The 19,156-nt window shown below is 43.8% G+C and overlaps 1 pseudogene; it reads right to left on the bottom strand.

Annotated features, from left to right (window-relative positions):
* Positions 1 to 779: 779 nt before the first annotated feature.
* LOC102109471 (lysosomal dipeptide transporter MFSD1-like) lies at positions 780 to 16,324 on the bottom strand (annotated as a pseudogene).
* Between the last annotated feature and the right edge of the window lie 2,832 nt (positions 16,325 to 19,156).

Here is a 19,156-nt window from a genome sequence, read left to right as displayed (position 1 = left end):
TTTCAATGAGGAAGATTAATGTCCTCTGTTGGTGTTTTAAGCAGCATTACTGTGAGTTTTTAAGCACTAAATGAGTTACTGCTGTAGTATGTTCCCTGGAAGGTTGTCAGAGTTGCTTATGATCAATATGATCACCATGTTAATGGTGTGTGGATATCCAAGAGTCCTGGCTACCTGGGTGATTCTGTGATAGAGGTGGTCACCCAGTGATTTTTCCAAGCCCCTGATGTGTCTCTTGTTGAATTTCAGCTTGAAGCTCTGCTGAAACCGTGTATCGCCTCCCTTTGAAAAAGGTGATGGATTGTCATTGAGGCTGGAATTTTCCATTGTTTCTGAAGGAGCAAAGACAGGTCACAGCATCCTGGCTGTGGGGAGACTTGGTCATATGTAAGCTTTTTCTGTCATTACTGCTTATCAGCTGTGCAAGAAGTGGACTGGGTAATAATTCATTGCTGGCCAAAAACTGATGCCCAGAAGTCTCCCAGCAGGCAAAGCTGGCTGCCTAGGCTGTTCCAACTCCTCCCTTTGAACACAGTTGGTGAGCAGGAAGAGGCAGATTTAAATTACTGGACTAAATTAGCAGCCCTGATTATTTTTGTAGTCTTATCTTGCTTCTGGGAATAAAGACAGTCTCACCTTGAATTGGCTTTCCCTTTCTTTCAATTTCCTTATATTCCTAAGAAAACCTCTTCTTCCTTAAGCGGGTCAAAATTCTCTCACATAGCCAGCAGGAATGCAGGAATTTGTTTTACTTACCAGCCTTTCTAGGTTCAGCTGACTTTTGATTGTGTTCTTACCCACTGCTTTTCTCCTCCCTCCTACATATACAGATACTTAAAATAGTAGCTGTGCTGCCTTTGGTTTCATGACCCCTCCTCTGCTGCTGCTTGGGTGTGTTACGTGCCACTTAAGCCAAAACCACAGGCCTCTGTGTTCAGGTGTATTAAAAGCACAGGGGCCTCTTGAAGTAACAGGAGCTTAACATTATGCCAGGTTCTTCATAAAGATCATAAAGATGATGGCTTTTTCTCCACTGTCTCCTCCCACAGACTTACATAGATGTGTGTTCTACTGTGTCAATGTTTAACATTCTGGCTGTTGGGAGCAAGCACTTGGGCATGAAGGGCAATCCAAGTCCAACTCAGTGTGAACTGCCTGAACTAATATCCACTTTAAGGCTTCAGTCTATACTTTACGTGTTTCAATCTACGGTGTCTTTGGCAAGAGGAATGTTCTGCCAGAGAATATGTGCAGCTTAAATGTTAAAGCCTGGGTTGTCTAAGGCTGGGGACATTGTAAGGCATGGGGGTTTCCGTTACCTATAATCATAATCAGTGCAACACTACAAAAGTTAAACAAAAAAAAACCCTGATTGTTTCCTTCCATTTCTTGCAGCATGTTGACCTTTGTGAATGCCACCCTTTCATATTCATGACAAGCTCAACCAAAGTGTGAGAGTCATGCAATTGCCTTTTTGAAAGCTCAGAGCTGAGCTCTGGTATCCCAGCTGCAAATTGGGTGCTGGTGTCCAGCAAAAATGGGGAAGTCAGGCAAAGTGCAGGTGGCTTCCTGGTCATGAGGGGGTCATTACTGGAAAAAGCTGAGTAAGCAATCAGCATGCCCAGTGGAGGTGAGCAGGTACTGCTCCAGGAAGGGTCATCATCTCCCTCCTTGTTATGTCAGCTTCAAGATTTATCCATTTCAGCTGAAAGACAGGAGTGGCCTGTCCAGAAAGAACTCTGCCTGTGAGAAGCTCCAGTAGAGTCCTCCCACCCTGATGATGGTCTTTGTGCAAGAGACCCAAAGGTCACCAGAATGTCCCCACATCTTCAGATTCTGTGGGTAGGGCTTTTATAAGCAAGTGCAAGGATCACTGTTCTGTGGTTTCTATAAAACCCTCTCCAGCTAACAGAAGTTCTCCATATAGGCAGTGAAAAAGGAGGGGCTGTGACACCCAGCAGAGCAGACAGGCTTTGGTGCTACATCAGTGAGAACCTTGTTAACCACTGGCAGACTTAAGGAAAGTATGTCACACCTCTTTTTCAAAATAGAAGAGTGAAGTTTCTTTTCTAGTCATTTGGAGGTAGATTGTGGGATGTCAAACAGGAATGGCTGGCTTTTGAGCAAGCTTCTTCCTTGAAGGAGCAAGTACAGGACTTTGAGTGGTTATCCCAGCACTTGTAGCAGTACCAACCCCCTTTGAATTTAGCTGCTGCATCACATGGCATTAACTAAGAAAGCTGATGGAGTCAGCAAACCAGGCTGAAGTCACTGCTCTTAAGCCAGGGTGTTAGTACATAAATCAGCTGTGAACACATTTTCTTCTGTTCACAGGGCTCCAACATTAGTTTACAGCCCTGCTGTATGTGGTTTTTCATAGTTACAGCTGGAAATTCATCATGGGATTTTTCCTCTGAAAAAATGCAAGTGCACGATTTCAGCACTGAAGAATAGTACAGCAAGTGGGGGCCTAAGGATATTTTGAAGCCACAGTCTAGCAGGAGTCTGATTTGCCAGCTGTGTCAAAATGCTGATGAGTTCTTACCTGAATCACTGTGTGCAGTTTTGACTTCCCTAGAACAAGACAGATGTGATTTAGGGGATGGGCCACAAAAGTGATAAAGGGACTAGAGCATCTGTCACAGGACAAGGAGTTGAGAGAGCTGGGGCTGCTCAAGAAGGCTCTGGGAGATCTGACTAATGTGCTCAAGTACCTGCTGGGAGGGAGCAAGGATGAGGAGGCCAGACTCTGCTCTGGACAGGTGGCAATGGGCGCAAGAGAAACCACACAGAATTCCATCTGAACACAAGGACGTACATTTTTCCTGCAAGGGGTCAGACACTGGGACAGGTGTCCCAGAGAGGCTGCAGAGTCTCTATTCATGGAGATGTTCAAACTCTGTTTGCTCTGTGCTCTGCCTTTCTGCTCCATTGTTGATTCTTTAGGGTTATTTGTTACTAAGCAAAGACTTCATATCACAGTCAGCTCTGTGATTTGGGACTGACCCAGCTGGGCGGCATGGCAATTATAATGGGTTGGGTTTGATGGAATTGCCCAAGATAGATTTTAATGTTCATAGAGAGACTGCATGGTCTGAGGGGCAGCTTCCAAAGACCCAGGGGCATGGTGGGCTTCACAATACCTGGGGTTACCTGGGGAGAAGTAACCAATCGCAGCCACAGGACAAGGTTTTGACCTTATAAGTCTAGGTAAGATGATTCTATCAGCATCCCCCCAGCACCCCATCTCTCAAGGCTTCAGGTTTATTCCCTTCATGCTAGGAACTCTGTTCAGGGTATGATCTGCCCATCTAATTAGGTTCCCACAACTTCAGGCTTGTAGAGCCAGTGACTTCAACCTGTGGCTGTGAAACCTGCTTAGCAGGATACCAGGGCAGCAGTAATATGCCATCCAGATGTGGGAGTGTAGCTGCAATACACCCAGATACAGTGGGGGACTGTACTCACTGCAGCAAAGGAGTAAGTGATCCCCAGCCAGATGGTATAGACCAGCAGAGGCACAGATGTGAATGCCAGGAAAGCAAAGACTGGCAGAGTCAACATGGGACAGCCAACAGCAAGGACACCTCTCAGTCCAGTGAAGTCCTGGTGAAGGGAATGAACAGAAAGTCTCTTCCAGGGGCCCCTGCTTCCCATGAGTCGTGGTGGCACATGGGGCTGCACAAAAGAGGGCTGGCAGGAGTGGCAGTGACGTGGCATTTCCTGGCTGTTGGCAGTGTAGCAGATCAGCTGTTCTACCTCTTGCATACTTCAGCACTGAGACTGAAATGTTACTAGGTGTCTGGTACTCAAATGAAACCCCAGGCTTTAACAAAGGGGAAGGAAAAACATCATACCTTGATCATTATGGAAATAAGGAATTTTATTTGACAAAACATGGCCTGATTGCATGCATATTTTCCTTTCCCATCCACTTGCAAAGCTTATCCCAGTCCTTTATGTTTCAGTCTCAGACTTCCCAAAACGCACAGCTGTGTACCATGGGTTCATGGGTTGATGCTGCCATAGCACAATTATAGGACAGAGGTGAAAACAGGGAAATGTTACTTCTTGTAATTTAAATCAGATTAAGGTGCATCCTGCAGTTTGCAAAGATATAAAGGACTCCTCGTTCAGCCACAACAGGTGAAACAGCCCCCTCGCTTCTGTTTAAAGTGCCTGTAGCAGACATTTCCAAAAAAAATCAGGAGCAAGTTACCAGTGAATGCTTCATGTTTTGTGTACTCACAATTAATATGCCAACTGCTGCGGAGAGAATGATGGAGATGTCATACACTGCCCCAAAAATGTAAGCAGCTGCCCGCTGATTTTAACCAGAATATTTATCCTGGATATACTTGCTAAAAATAAAATTAAGCCAAGAAAATAAAATAATTAGTGTTCTTGAAGTGGTTATTTTGATAGAAAGTAGGTTTGAGCACAAGCATATGGGCAGGAAGCTTGATTCCTTCTGGTTTGTAGTGCCAAGCCTTTGGTGGTTTACTTTCTTTTTAATTAGTGCACACCACAGAGGAGCTGGTATTTTCAGACACTGTCAAGACACTTCTGCAAGTTCGGAGTGAAACTGCAGGTTAAAGTGGAGCATGTGTTTCCTATATCAGCACCGTTCACAGGAGCAATGTGCCATCAGCTGTCCAAACCTAATGGGTGAAGTTTTGACATCCTCTTTTAAGAGGCTAAAAGCCTTATCAGTTCAAGGAGATGAATGCTGAGGGGCAGGACCATGGTTTAAAAATAATCTATCAGCAAAGATCAGCATTTATGTTGAACATCTGCATTTGAGAAATACTAGGACTTGCCCCAGGAAATGCCTTTAAGGAGACCTGGTTACAGCAAAGAAAAAACCCCACTGTCAAAACCAGCCTTTCAGCTTTGTTAGTGACATGCAGAAATTTAATTAAACTGCCTCAAATTCTTTATAGAATTTACAGTCAGTCAGTTTAACAGCTTTCACAGAGGTTACTTAGCTACTTAAAACTTGATTTGGCTACCTGTATGGCTACTTCCCATCAGCTGTCATGCTGATAACATTTCTTCCCTTCTGATTTCACAGTGGCCTCTTTTAAATCACTAATGAAATACTACCAAAATTATTTTATTTCTTTTACTGCAGGCCTTATATATAAAAGTTCATCCTCATTATGTGACAGAAGCTGCTATATCATCCATAAAGGGGAGCAAAGCAGCAAAACAAGTGTGTGATAGAGCCCCAGGACAGAAGTAGGAATTGCAATTTAGATGTCCAGGTTGCTGCTTTCTTTTAAGCAAAGGCAAACATTAAAAAGGAAGTCAGAAGCTTTCACCAGATACAAAGCCTTCCTCTTGTACAAACCCAGACTGAGCAAGCCTAGTTATGTTTCAGATGCAGCAGAGTGCAGCAGCTGCAGGACAGAGCTGCCCCAGGCCTGTGGAGTTGACGCCCCACCCCACCCAGCTCAGGAGACACCTACTTTGCTGGTCTGTCACAAAGGTGAAATGTCTGTGGGCTGTTTTTCAAATGGCATATTTCTTCCCTTCTCCCAAATCCTTCTGATCCTCCTTTGGCAGTGTTTGAAGCTTTAAATATTGGATGAATCATTTTCCCTTAAGGTATTTTTGCAGTCTTTCAAAAGCTTCTCTCATCTTTGAAGGGAAAGAAAGGTTGAAGAACCCTCAAACTTTTAGATGTTAAAGGCATGTTTCTCCACATTTAACAAGTGGAAGGAAGAAGCCTATTACCCACCCCTCTCTTTCCCAGTCCACCCAAAAGTGAGGCCTGCAAGGCTTTGTTGGCTCATGTCAGTCAGTGGGCCACAACCATAGAACAGTACCTGATGTCTGCCACAAAGGGGAAGAAGAACATGATGGTGAGGACCAGCAGCCAGTAGTGAAGGAGAAGGTGCTGGATGTCCTGAATCTGCAACAAAAATGTACTCCCCCTCCCCAGGAAAACAGCCCAGCTTCACACCAATATCACTTTCTGCAAGCCACAGAAGGGCACAAGAGATTTAAGAAGTAATGGCATGTAAGAGGGAAATGAAAGGCAGCTCATTAGCCTCTTAAGTGAAATTTGAGATGTGCTGACTCTAAAACATTCCCTCTTTAACACTGTCGAGTAAAGAAAACAAAAAAGCTTTCTTATTTTTATAAAAGTTCTGGCTGCAAGAGACTGTTTTAAAGCAACCTCTGTTATGAGTCCACTGCACGTCCTTAGGTGAAAGACAACTACAGAAACCAGTTGAGAGTACTTTCATGAGAAGGAAGCCATCTAATAGATCAAAGTGACGTAAAAATTGCAGACCAGAGTTGCTTGTAGTGCTAGTTCCTAGTCAGAATGCAAGGAGGAATTGCAGATAAGGGCTGGCAAGAGAGTTTAGTACTGCCCAGATTAGCTATTTGCTATCCTGGATCCTGTGAACCAGAAAGCAGTTCAGAGGGAGGCTACCAGCTAGTTTTGTAATCAAAATGCTCCTTTGAGCCACTTACAGTCAGAAAGTAACTGGCTCAGAAAGCTACTGCCATTCCAAGTACTACCTGGAAGGCTCCAGGCAATGGAACTCTTGGGTAGTGGCTCACAGATGTGATCTTCTCAGCACTGCTCTGCAGGGTTGAACCAAGGGGTGCAAATGCCCTCTTCTCCTGGTTTAGGGCAAATTTCGGAGAGAACCTCCAAATGAGGTCCTTCCAGAAAGCAAATTAAAGTGGCTGCTCCCCCAAATGGTTTGGGAAGATATTTCCTTGGAGAAAAGTGGAAAAAACTTTATTTAACAGAAATTGAATAATATTAAACAATAGCACCTCTTGCTGTTCAATGAGATGGCAAATCCAGAAAAAGTCCTTTTCATGTGGTGTAGCTTGGCCCACTCAGTCACTTATCAGTCCCTCCAGTAATGGAAAGTGCTGAGGCCCAGGCCCCGGTGAGCCACAGGCATGAGTTCCCGGGGTTTGTCTGGGTTTTCAGTCCAGAGCAGGTTTGAACAGATCCAGTAAGAAGGGGAAAAAAACAGTCTGGGGAACTTCTCTACCTCAGCTAGCTAAAAACTAACTAACGGCGAAGGCGAGCTCTGTCCCACTGTCTGTCCATGCTGCAGACAGCACAGTCCAGGAGCAGGATGGGGAGGAGTGAGGGCTCTTTATCGACACAAACTGCACACTGCTTCTTCCCCCACTTCACTCTCAGAGCCAGTCTTAAAGGTGCAGAACTTAATATGTAACATAAACAAGGTGACTGGGGATACAAGCATCATAAAGTCACCCCAGGACACCTCTCCTGGCCAGGACTGCCTCCTGTTGCTGCAGCCTTCCCTGTCACTTCGGTGGCAGTGCTCCTGCACCTGGGATTTCCAGGATAGAGATGAAAAAGCACCACGTAACACTTTTTTGGATTCTTGCTGGATAACACTGTGGTGGCTAACAGCTGTCCTGAAGGCCTCATAGTTATAAATAATCCTAATTTTATAACTAAAACACAACTGATTATATAATTACCTTGATTTATATAATTCAACCAGTCTGGGCTGTTCAGGAGCAGGCCTAGGCCGTCTGGGACACAGGCTATTGGCTGGTTGGTAGGATGGCAATTGGTTCAAGCCAATCAGAACTAACCGCACAGGCCTTCAAAGCTGTATAAGGAGACTAGCACTCAATAAAATTTGGCTGTTGTCGCATGACCCCTTGGTGTGATTTGTCACATACCTGTCTCCAACATCAGCAATGCAACACCATACAAGTCCAGTTCCCCACTTTGTCAAGTATGCTGACTGTGAGGGCTGAAACAAACCCCAGCACACAGAGCAGACTCCCTGGAAAAACAAGAGGTGTTAGAAATTCCTCGGAGTGGAGAGCACTGAATGACAAAAATCCACTGCATGTACAATGCTGAATTCTCCATGACTCCTAAGCCTGGATTCTCTTAAAACGGAGTAGGATCCTTTACCTTGCACCACGCTGTCACAGTCCCTGAGCTCTTCCCACTGAGCTCCTGAAACAGAGAAATTAAGAATTAGGAATCATTTATAAAATTGCCTTGTGTAAAAGAAGGGGCTACAAAACCCGTGTGAAATGCTGACTGCTCCCATAATAGCAGGAAGAGAATAAAGACTACAGGATGAGAGAAGGAGCTGGAATACATAAACAGGATGCAAGCATAAATGCGCCATAGGATGAGGGGTTCCTTGGATTCTTTTGGACCCCTAAGCCAGAAGAAATGGAAAGGGGGGGCGTGTCAAAAGAACTGAAGGGAACATGCGCAAGAAGACAAGATGAAAAGTTCAGCTGAAGGAAAATTGCTGACTTCAGCCCTAAAGACCCCCAGAAGACCACCAGAGTGACCAACAAGGAGCAGTGCGCAGCTGCAAGTAGGCGTGGAACTAATTTTAATAGGAAGCGAGGAGAAAATGAATATGTGTTAGGCGTACTGTGTAACCTTAGTTTATAGAGAATAAAAAGGGAGAAACGAATCTCCAAGGTGTGCATGCCTTTGGAGGAGATATCCCCCATGCACCTCAGCACTGAATAAATTCATACCTACTCTTATAACTACTCTGTGAGTTACAGAGTCCTTTCTATCCACATATCACTCCCATGGCTGCAGGACTGCCTGAGGCCAGTGAGGCTAAAGCCACCCGAGTCTCTCAGGCAGAGCTCAGCTGGCCTGTCACTAGAATGCTCCTGACCTGCAGCACAACTGTGCAATAAACCCAAGGCAGACATTGGGAAACTTCCCTGGTCCCCAGAGCAGAGCATATCATGGCTCTACAGAAAGCCAGGCTGTAGGTCTTCATTGGTGTGACCTGCTGCAGTTACCACATCAATGTGGTCTGTGAGCACAGGCAGCTCCAGGGTAATGAGTCTGGTTATGTTGCCTACGCTGAAGCAAGTTTGGCAGTGTTCATCTGCTGCAGACATCCTTCTCAGAAGGAGTTCTGTACCCATTTTGTTTTCCAAAGAGTCAAAACAGCTCTGAGATAAATGCACACTTCATCTAATGTATTGACCCCTTAAAGGGCTACAGAAGTCACTGTGCTGTACTTGCAAATGCTGCCTGAGCACAAAAGTAAATGTCAGACAGGATGTGACACCCCATGCCCACCACAGCTTTCTCTCAGAGCTGGAATCAGAGGACACTAATCAGTTTCAACTTCTGCAAGAGATGTATCTCTTTTCTGTGGGTGATGGCCCATACTGCCTTGTTTTGTAAATAACACTTTTCTATACTCTTTGTACACAAAGAAGGTCCTGAAGCAAGTCTCCCTAACATCACTGTTCCAGCAGAGTACCCAGGTGCCATTTAACCCATTCCTTACACTTAAGGTAGATCTCATCTCACTGCACCAAAAAGAGGGGAGAAGCTCAAATCTTCTAAAGATTCAAACCCTAGAACCAAATCAAACCAAGAAATGTGCAATTCAGGTTCTGCTTCTCACAGTAATATAAACATGTGGTTTCAATCAGCCATGTGCAATGCATCTTCTGCTGGGACCAGTAAACACACTGTTGGCAGAATCAGCAGGTTCTGCTGGCCAAAGTACAGAATAACAAACACATTTCATTCCTGTCTCTCACTCTAAAGTTTCTATTCCATGGGAGTACTCCTATATTAAGTACTGACTATCTGTGACTGAAGATGTTAAAATATGTCAAAAAAACAAAACTGTCAGGCTGATACTGAGAGTTAGAACGTGTTTTCTGGGATGAGTGCAGAAAACACCACTCATTGCACACAGAAAGCAACAAGAAAAACTGGAAAATCATGTGCCACTTTCTGCTTACCTCACTACCTCTTTCAGTTTCTTTTGATCATTGGACAAGACAGGCTGGCCTGGGTCTAGAAAACACCAAAAAAAATTTGCCTCCCCAGAGTGTCCACTGCATTCCAAACTTTGTCTCAAACTGCTGGATGAAGAAGAAATTGAGGACACTCCCAAGGCAGGAGAAAGACGGAGTCAATCCAAATGCCTCCTTCCCCTTAAACCAGGTAATATGGTAATGATTCTGCACAACTTTGAAAAGAGAAAAATCTTCTCTTGAACAGACAGGCTTGACCATTGAGCATGGCACAGAAGCAACAGCTCTCTCAAGCTGGAGAGCTCAGACTGGGAGATGCTCTACGCATACCAAGAGGAGGCATGTGCCAGAGGAGGTATGTGCTAGCCTCACAGTCCATTTAAAAATGTACTAAATCATGCAGGGGCATGGGAGGTGAACTTATCCCTCCTATAAGGCAAGCAAAAATAACTTCAAAGGCAGTGAAATCACATCAGTCTGGCTCGTTAGATTATAGTAGTAAACAAGTCCCTGGGTATGATAATGATAGGTCTGATTAAAATTCAAACAGGGGATGCCAGCCAATCCCCTTGAATCATGAATGCAGACATCTAATTGGCCAGTGAGCTGGGCGGTGCTAAGACCCCAACCAATCAGATGTGTAAGCACAGGAAATTTGAATTTCCTATAAAATGGAGCACCCAACAATAAACTTCAGCTGTTGTCGCATGAACTTCTGTGTGTTCTGTTGTCTGCCTGTCTCTGAAATTGCAACAAGTCCCTGCTCTTGAAAGAAGGACAAACTTGTTAGAGGGGAAGATTTAAACATTTCAGCACACATAAAATCAAGGAGCAATGGTCTGCCAATGACACAAGTCCCTGGCGAAGAGCAGGTGAAGGTGACTGGTAGGACAAGGGTCTAGAAAGCAAAAATGTATCATGACCCTTTGGTGAGATGTAAATCTGAAAATCTGAAAACATGTAAATGTGAATTCCTTACTAGTAAGTGACCCATTCTGGAACCAAAGAGCTGTCTTCCTTTTAACATCATTAGGAGGAGGTATGGCAAGGCCTTGAAGTGTAAGCCTAAAGCAAAGATGGATGATCCCAGCATGGTGAGCAAAGAGAAAACAAAAACACCGACTAGGAAGAAACAGAAAAAACACAAACCTCAACAGACATGCTGAAGTCAGAACAAAGGCATTCTGTGCCAAAAAGCTAAAGAATGTAAGAAACAACTGCCTGTGGAGGAAGGTGAGCCTACCAAGGTTTTCCTTTGGAGGAATGTTCCCTGAGGGAGCTGTGATAAGCTTATCCCAACCCTCTACTAAGGAGAGATACCCCTTAGATGGGACCATCCCCTCTTCTCTTGGTGAGCTATCCCACCATGCTTTGGTGACTGTGCTGATCCTTTGTAACCCATTGATTTTCCCCCTGGTGCAACCCTGGCCTTCCGCCATGTGATAGATTGGCATTTAAGAAAACAAAGAGAAACACTTAAAGAAGTTAAAACTGCTGGAGGCTGGTGGGAGTTTTTCTCCCAGCCAACAACTAGCCATTTTTAAGAACTGACAGCAGTTTTGACTGTTGAAAAGTGAGATCAACTTGTGAACACCATCTTAAGACTTAAGCTTGGGAATGTCTTTGTCTTTTTGTTTTCTGGCTGTGAAAGGTTACAGAGCTCCAGCTGGCCTCTCATTCCTCTGCCCAGCCTATACAGCCCGGGCAGGGGCTGGGCTGGGCCTGCCGCGGCTCCCAGCCGGGAGATGGGGCCTGCGGGGCTTGCCCCGGGCTCTGGCCGGGCCAGGCCGGTCCCTGGCTCAGCTGCAGTTTTTGCTGTGACTGAATTCACCAGAGACTGCCGAGTAAAGAAAGAAAAAGCTCTTGACCTGCGGCAGGCTGAGACAGTGACCACACTCTCCAGAGCAGCCATGAAGAATCTTCCATCGCAGACAACTCCAGCCGCTGCTCCGGCAGAGATCACAGAACCATCTACAAAACCTGGGTAAGATTTTAACCTTTTCATTACCCAGATGAGACTTGCAGATTAATCTTTTTTTCCTGAGAGAGAAAGAGAGAGTAATCAACATGTAAAGAGACTTTATAAGCTATCAGAGATGGTAAAGAAAGGAATTAAGCTTTAAAAGAAGTAGAGAATAAAAAGATGCTTTAAAAATCTGAAATATTTCTCTGTTAAAGCTATAGAGATAGACAATAGTGTTCTGAAAAAAACTCCTTTAATTCATGACAGTGTATATCGGGAGGAATACAGTAGTTCAAAGTGTAGATTTTGAGCAAAAAGTAAAGTGATTGTGATACAGTGAGGTGTTGGAACAGAGGGGGAGAAGTAATAGTTGAAGATTTGTAGCTTTGTAGAGGCAAAGAGAAAACTTCTGTTTCCAGAGAGGCTCACAGAGACGAAGAGAACTTTTCCCTTTGAATAACTCATCCTTGAAAATGACATCCCTAGACTCATTTCACCCATAACACACCTCAGAGTGATGTGAAATGGGAGGAGACAACTGATGGCAGATTTCCAGGCAGCTAACATCAGAGAAATAGAAAGCCATAACAGAAATAGTTTTCTTGTGAAAAACTCCATAGATTAGCAGAAGAAGACATCTGTTTCTCTACAAAAACTGATGGAAAGACTATAGCAAGTAATAAATACCCAAGTTTTTTTTGTCTCTATGTTGTCATGTGAAGAAGAGAATGATTGAGTAGTGGGGGAAAAAAGGGTTTTCTGGAGGTTTTATTCTGGTTTTCTAATTCTTGTAGTTTTGTTAATAAACTTCCTTTATTCCTTTTAAGTTTTAAGCCTGTTTTGCTCTTTTATAGTGATTTTTTAGTTGCTGCTTTAAAACCACAACACCCCATAAAAACCCCAGCTTCTGCCCAGTTCAGCAGGGAGCCGCCATCCCTGGCTACCCTTCACAGAGCTGCTGGACAATAAAGGCTGTCTCTGTGGAATCGCCACACGACACTTCTGTCTCTGAGTCGGCCTGGGATAACCTTGCAGGCTGAGCTGGAAATCACTGAGCTGAAATCACTTTCAGCCACAGGCTGCGCCTTGCTGAGGTTGCCTGGTGGCTAAGGATTGCTAAAGAGCCCCCCGAAGGCTGCCTCTTACTGGATTGCTCTCTCTGGGAAGGTCGTAGCTTCCCAGGTCTAATCAACAGACCCGGCCTGGCTACCACAACTGCTCACTCTAAAACTTTAGAAGAAAAAAGACAGCGTGCTGGGAGGGCATAACTTGCCTGCCATGTGCTCATCAACAAAACGGCTGCTTTGCCTTTTATACCCCTGGGGGTTGCATCAGGCAGCCCTGGCCCCTTCCAAAGTCTGTCAGTCAACTCTTCTTCACCATCCATTGGTGGAGACCTTCTTGCAATTTGATTGGAGGTCAGGTGTTGTCATGCTGTGCCCCCCTAGTAACAAGCTTTTCCCATTACAGGCCTTCTCTCCACATGTCGGGACAACCCAGGCTGTCAGGTTACAACCGTACAGAGCAGGGGAAAGGGGACTATAGGGAGAACAGAGGGCGTCTAAACAAACCACAATAACATAACTTTACATCAACAAAGCTTCTCTTAACATACATACAATATTCATTCCATAGATGGCAATATAAGATTGGTTTTTGCATTTATAGATTAACTTTTTGTATCACAAGTGTTTTGATCTAGTACAATTTATAGTTACTTTTAACTGCTTTTGTATAGTATAATCTGTCAGTTTACATATACACTGTATAGTTTATATGAATAAATGTAATAAACACATTGTCTTGTAGGCATTAGTAAACTGTTAAAAATAGAGACTAAAAATACCTCTGTGTAACCAACTTAAAGAATGGTGCAAAACCAATAATTTTCCTTTAATTTGTGGACTGATGTGACAAAAATGCTGAAAACCAGAGCATAAGCATCTGAAGTGTGAAATAACAGGATAGGAGCACGGGATACCTTATCTATAGAATATCCCGCAGGCGGGTCAGAGGTTAAAAACCAAAGAAGAGAACCTGGAATACAAATAGTTCCAAAGGAAGTTTGAATAATAAAATGTATGAATATTCATAAGCCTCAGAAATGATACAGTATAAAGATAAATTGTTTCAAAGCTAGGGTGTGTTCTTTGGCTGTTTGCCAGAAGTGCCCCAGCACTGGACTTTTGTCTCTTATTTTATTCCCTATTAAATTTTTTTAAAATCCTGAAGAGTTACTCCATTTTCCACAATCCCTTAATTGCAAAAATTAGTCATCCCATTACTCACCTATACCAAGAACAACCTCAAAACACACCAATAAACCTCATCAGTTTACTCTCCATTTTGTAAAGACTGGTCTCTTTATAAGATGACTTGGCAATCATCAAAATAAAGAAATTATGGTGGGAGATTAGAGAGGCAGAGTTAGTGGCAGGGGACTCTCAAGAGAACTCTGAACTCTATAGTGTCTGACTGCTCTGAGGTCCATTGCAGGCCGTGACCTAGAGGGCATGATCTCCTCTGTGCCTCTCTCCTAAGACATTTACCTCTGTGATACAGAGGGAGAGTGTTATAAATACTTATTATAATATTGGCTTTTCACAAGTATTAAGATGAATGTGATATGTATAATGTTAAAATGGCTTTGCTGTAATAGTCGATATAGTATGTTTGAACTGTCTGCTAGGATAGTTTGGTCTAGTTAGGATAACCTCCAGTGAACAGATGATGGGGACCCTGCTGCTGTCAACACTCACTGTCTGTGGAAAGAAGGAGCCAAAGCCCAAATTAAAAGGTGATAAGAAGAGGATTAAAACCACAAGCCAAGAAACACGCATGCTCTAAAAAGGTGGACCCAAGGAATGGCCATGCTAAACAGTTTCTGGAAAATGTAAACTAGTTATTAGAAGAGTTTGAATATGCATGAAGTCTATGAATAGGCATCAGGTTATTGCAATAGAAATGGTATATAAAGGGTGTTTCCAAAACACCAGGTATGTTCTTGGCAAAGTGCCAAGCACCTGGCTTTTTTAACCCTTTGCTTTATTGTCTTTGTTTCCTACTTTTTTTATTAAATCTTTTTAAATTTACCAGGAAAGTGAACATTGTTTCTCACAAGTGGTGTGAAATCCTGACTGGCCTTTGTTGGTGCAGTGACAGGGAGCCAACAACCCCTGCAAGGGCAGGTGTTACATTCCTAGTTATCCCAGCAGCAGAGAAATCTCAAACCCTTCAGGGCTTGCCCTGGCTCATGCATCTCCACAGTGCATATGCCTGTAATAAGCATTCACCCCCAGCATCTGGGAGGTAAGACCCTGGAGCATGACTCCAGTAGTGACACCACTGGAAAAGGTTTGGAAACTCCATTGCCAATGCCTCTGTTTTTCTGGTTCAGCCCCTTTCAGCATAAGGCTGAGCACTTACGTACAAAACCAACCCCTGGCACTCATGCCCTGGAACTGCTGCTGCAGGACACTGGGAATGTCAAAGCAGGAGCTCAAAGTGAGAAGGCAGTTGAAGAGCAGCACAGGTGAACCTGTAAAAGGCTGAGGCAGAGCAGACCCTCCTCACCCTTCCATCACAGCCCTCCCTCAGGTCCTGCCAGGCCCCAGCTGGGCCCTGGGTGCATCGGGCCTGGCTCGACCTGCAGCCTCCCACTGCCCTCCATGCTCACCGCATTCTGCCGCTGACATGACTGAGCTGTGGCCCCCAGCCAGCACACACAGGCAGTGTAGGGCTGGGCGTGTCCCAGGGCTGAGCCACAACGGAAAGGGGGATACTGAGGGAAAAGGAGTCGAAACAGCGAGATAAATTGGAGGAACTGACCTCGGTCAGAGAGAGGCAATTTTGTAATGAGAATGAGACTGCCAACATGAAAGGAAGGAATCAGGTGGTAAATCCAGGGTGGGAACAGCAGTACAGAAGAAACTGGTTTTTAATACATCATAAATTGGTCAGGAGTCCAAAATATGACATTCTGGGGTGTTACAGATGGATAATGTGATGGTTGGCTCTCACACTTAAGGGATGAATATTATGTGTATTGCCACAAACAAAAACCGATGTTCAAATTTAAGTTTGTTTACCCATGTTTCTGTTCTAATCCTGGTTTATGTCCCTGGTTAAGGTGCTTAGTATGGTCAGCTCCAAAGGTTCATTGTTAAAAGTTTTTTGTCATTTGTACCCCGCTTGTTCTCTTCCAACTCGTCGGGTAATTTAGCTGCTGCTCCTCAGAATAAACTTCCACATTCCCCATAAGGACTTGCGCACATGCTTATATTAAAATCATATTACCACCTGTGAATAAAGGCAGTCTTGGACAACAAGCCACTCTCAGAGAACACCTAGAAACCACACTATGGAGGCAGCAAGGACCCGAGGAGGCTGGATACATCAGTCTCAGCCCAACGAACCGGTCACCATGACCTCAGCAGCACTTGAGCTGGAAGACTCCCCTGGACTATCAAACCAAAAGAGTGGTCTCTGGATGATCTCTGTGAGGATAGAGACTCTGGTCCTGCTGATGGCTAATGATGACAAACCTGTGTGATCTTCCTCCTGGATGTTGACCATTGGGAGCAGCGGAGGCAGTGCACACCCCGAGCCCCCACCTCTAGGCCCTTGTTGCCCTGAGAATCAGGCCTTTTGATATTGTTTTTCACAAGTTCTAGCCACTTTCCCAGGAAAGTAACTATAAACATAGGTGTTTATACATTCCATTAAAGGTATGCCTTTTGATAGTCGTCTCTCACAGCCAGTGCAGTTGAGAAGGTGTTAACCTGACTATCCAATCCCTGGTCATGGCTGGAAACCTATAAATACTGAAAGAGCAAATAAACGAAAATTCTTCTTTTACCACACCTTGAGTTGCGTCCGTGTGAATAATTTCGTGTCCAACAGTGACAGGCCCTTTCCTCTTTTAATAAAGGCTTGGAAAAAGGAGCAGAAGGTCTCCTAGCCCATCATTTAGGTCATGTATGTTAAGAGAATTGCTATTGATGTATAGTTATGTTATTGTGATTTTTTTGTTTTGACATCTCTGTTCCCTCCATAGTCTCCCTTTTTGGTATGGTTGCCAAGGGATGGCCTTGGTAATCTTGGTAATGAGGCATTTATAAATAGGGAAGGCTTGTTACTAGGGAGGCACTGCATGACAACACCTGACCTCCGATCAAGTTCCAAGAAAGAAGTCTCCACCAATGGATGGTGAAGAAGAGTTGACTGACAAACTGTGGGTGGGGCCAGACCTGCCTGATGCAACACCAAGGGTATAAAAGGCAGAACAGCCATTTTGTAGGTGAGCACATGGTGGTCTAATTCAATGCTCCCAGCACTGTAATGTTCTCCTTATTCAGTCCTTTGTTATATTTTGTTAAGGTTTTAATAAACCTTTTGTAATTTTTAAAAGTGAGCGTTGTTTCTCACATGGGGGAAAAGGCATCTCTAGAGGTGTGTTACTGGAAGTGTCATATACGAGACACGGGTAAGACCACTCTGAAAGGAGGAGGGAGCACTGCATGAGTGAATTGATAGAAACCAGCCAAGTGTTAATTAGAGGTTCCTTGTTATCAGAGGAGCAGGGTCTTGGCCAATGACAAGGAAAAACAGCATATCCCACACCCCAAGCCCATGTATGATTGAAAGTAAGTATATTTCTCCTCCCATTCGAAGAATATTTCCTATCCAAATGAGGTATTTAAGAGCCATCAATAAGGCAAACCCTCCAGTGGCACCTGTGCAGGCCAGTGCACTACCTGGTTTTAAAGAGACCTTGGGAAATACATGAGCTAGATTGTGACATGGCAGTCTGTCCTTCATGACTGGCATCAGGATTTGCAAACTCAGGAGTTTCTTCCCACTCGTGTCAGTGGATCAAAGATTGACACACAGCATGGAATGTAATGTTAAACAAAAGTTTTTCAACAATGTCTACTGCTGATAGTTCAAGAATAATTTTAGGAGCAACTGACTTGTGAAGAGTCAGTCTACAGAGTATCCTCAAAGTCTGTTTTTATAAATGCTGTTGCTTTAGACATCACTTCTGCTACCATGTAGAAGTTTTTATTTTGCCCTACCCTATGATTTCTCCCTTCCTTGATCTGTAGGTGTGGAGGATGCTGAAGCAGCAGTATTGCCTTGTGTGAGGAGGATGCTTCATGCTGCCAACCCATGTCCTTACCTGGCTGTGCTGGGCTGACTGTGAGCAGGTGAGCCCCTACTCACCTGCTCACTCATATCCCACAGTGGGATGGAAAAGAGAACTGGAAGGGCAACAGGGCAAAAGTGAGGAAAAACCAACAAAGCCTTGCAGGTTGAGATACAGAATATAAATAAGTGAAAGGGAACAAAAACAAGTGGAAAAGCCCTACCAAGTGATGCACAAGCAATCACTGACCATCAACCAACTGATGTCCACCTGGTTCCAGGCAATGATCACCATGATTACCTTGGAAAAACCTCCTCCCCAGCTTACTTGCTGAACATGATGCTAGATGGCATGGGATGTCTCTGGTCTGCTAAAGAAAGTGTGGCTGTGTGACCAACACTCTCCTCACCAGCCTGAACATAGCACTGTATCAGCTGCTGTGCACAAAACAAACTTTCCCAGCTAAACCTAGTACACTATGAACTGAAAAGAATTATTTTGGCCAAACAAGAAGGTTTTATAATTGCATTTATCAAAAATAAAAATGTCTGGATAACAATAACATTTGTATAGATGTATATGCTTTTATACATATATATTTTTTTTTCAAATTTTGTATGTATACATAAATTTGTGTAATAGATATAGATAGATGTATATATAAAACCATGTATATCCTGTGTGTGATTTATTTGAAAGCTAGTGTTAGAGCTTTAGAGCTTTTCTAGTGATCTGAAGGTCTCAGATGGGGAGGATTGTTCCAACACTGCTTAGGGGAGCCCTGTTGTGTGTCAAGCTTTGTAGAGCTTCTAAGCTATGTTTGTGCCACTGTTGGTGTTTGTATCCACTTCAGGAGCCTGTGTTCCAATCACAGTTCTTATAAAACATATGCTGCATAAAACTCACTGTGGTACCAAAGGGATGAATAGGAAAAATGTATCAGCATCCTGCAATGTAAATAATGACTTGGAGATACTGGATTTATCTGCATATTGAGACTGGACACACACTTCCAGTATTTTCCTCCAGAAACATTTTGTTTTACATATATATATACATATATATCTTAGAAATATTTTCTGTATATATTGTGTGTGTATATGGGAGTATCTATCACTATGTATATTACCTAATATATGTCCATGTTATATATATGGAAATAGATTATATGTATTTTTCACATTTATGACGTATTGCCCTCCCTCCTTTCAATCCTTGGATAACAGGCTGTGTGAATTTCTTTGTAGAACTAATTAAGT

The sequence above is a fragment of the Pseudopodoces humilis genome, chromosome 18 (assembly GCF_049639895.1).
Source record: "Pseudopodoces humilis isolate 2021_Gansu_Grassland_sample_001 chromosome 18, ASM4963989v1, whole genome shotgun sequence".
Lineage (NCBI taxonomy): Eukaryota > Metazoa > Chordata > Aves > Passeriformes > Paridae > Pseudopodoces > Pseudopodoces humilis.
Note: the sequence above shows the minus strand (reverse complement) of the source record. Positions and strands in the feature narration are given on the sequence as shown.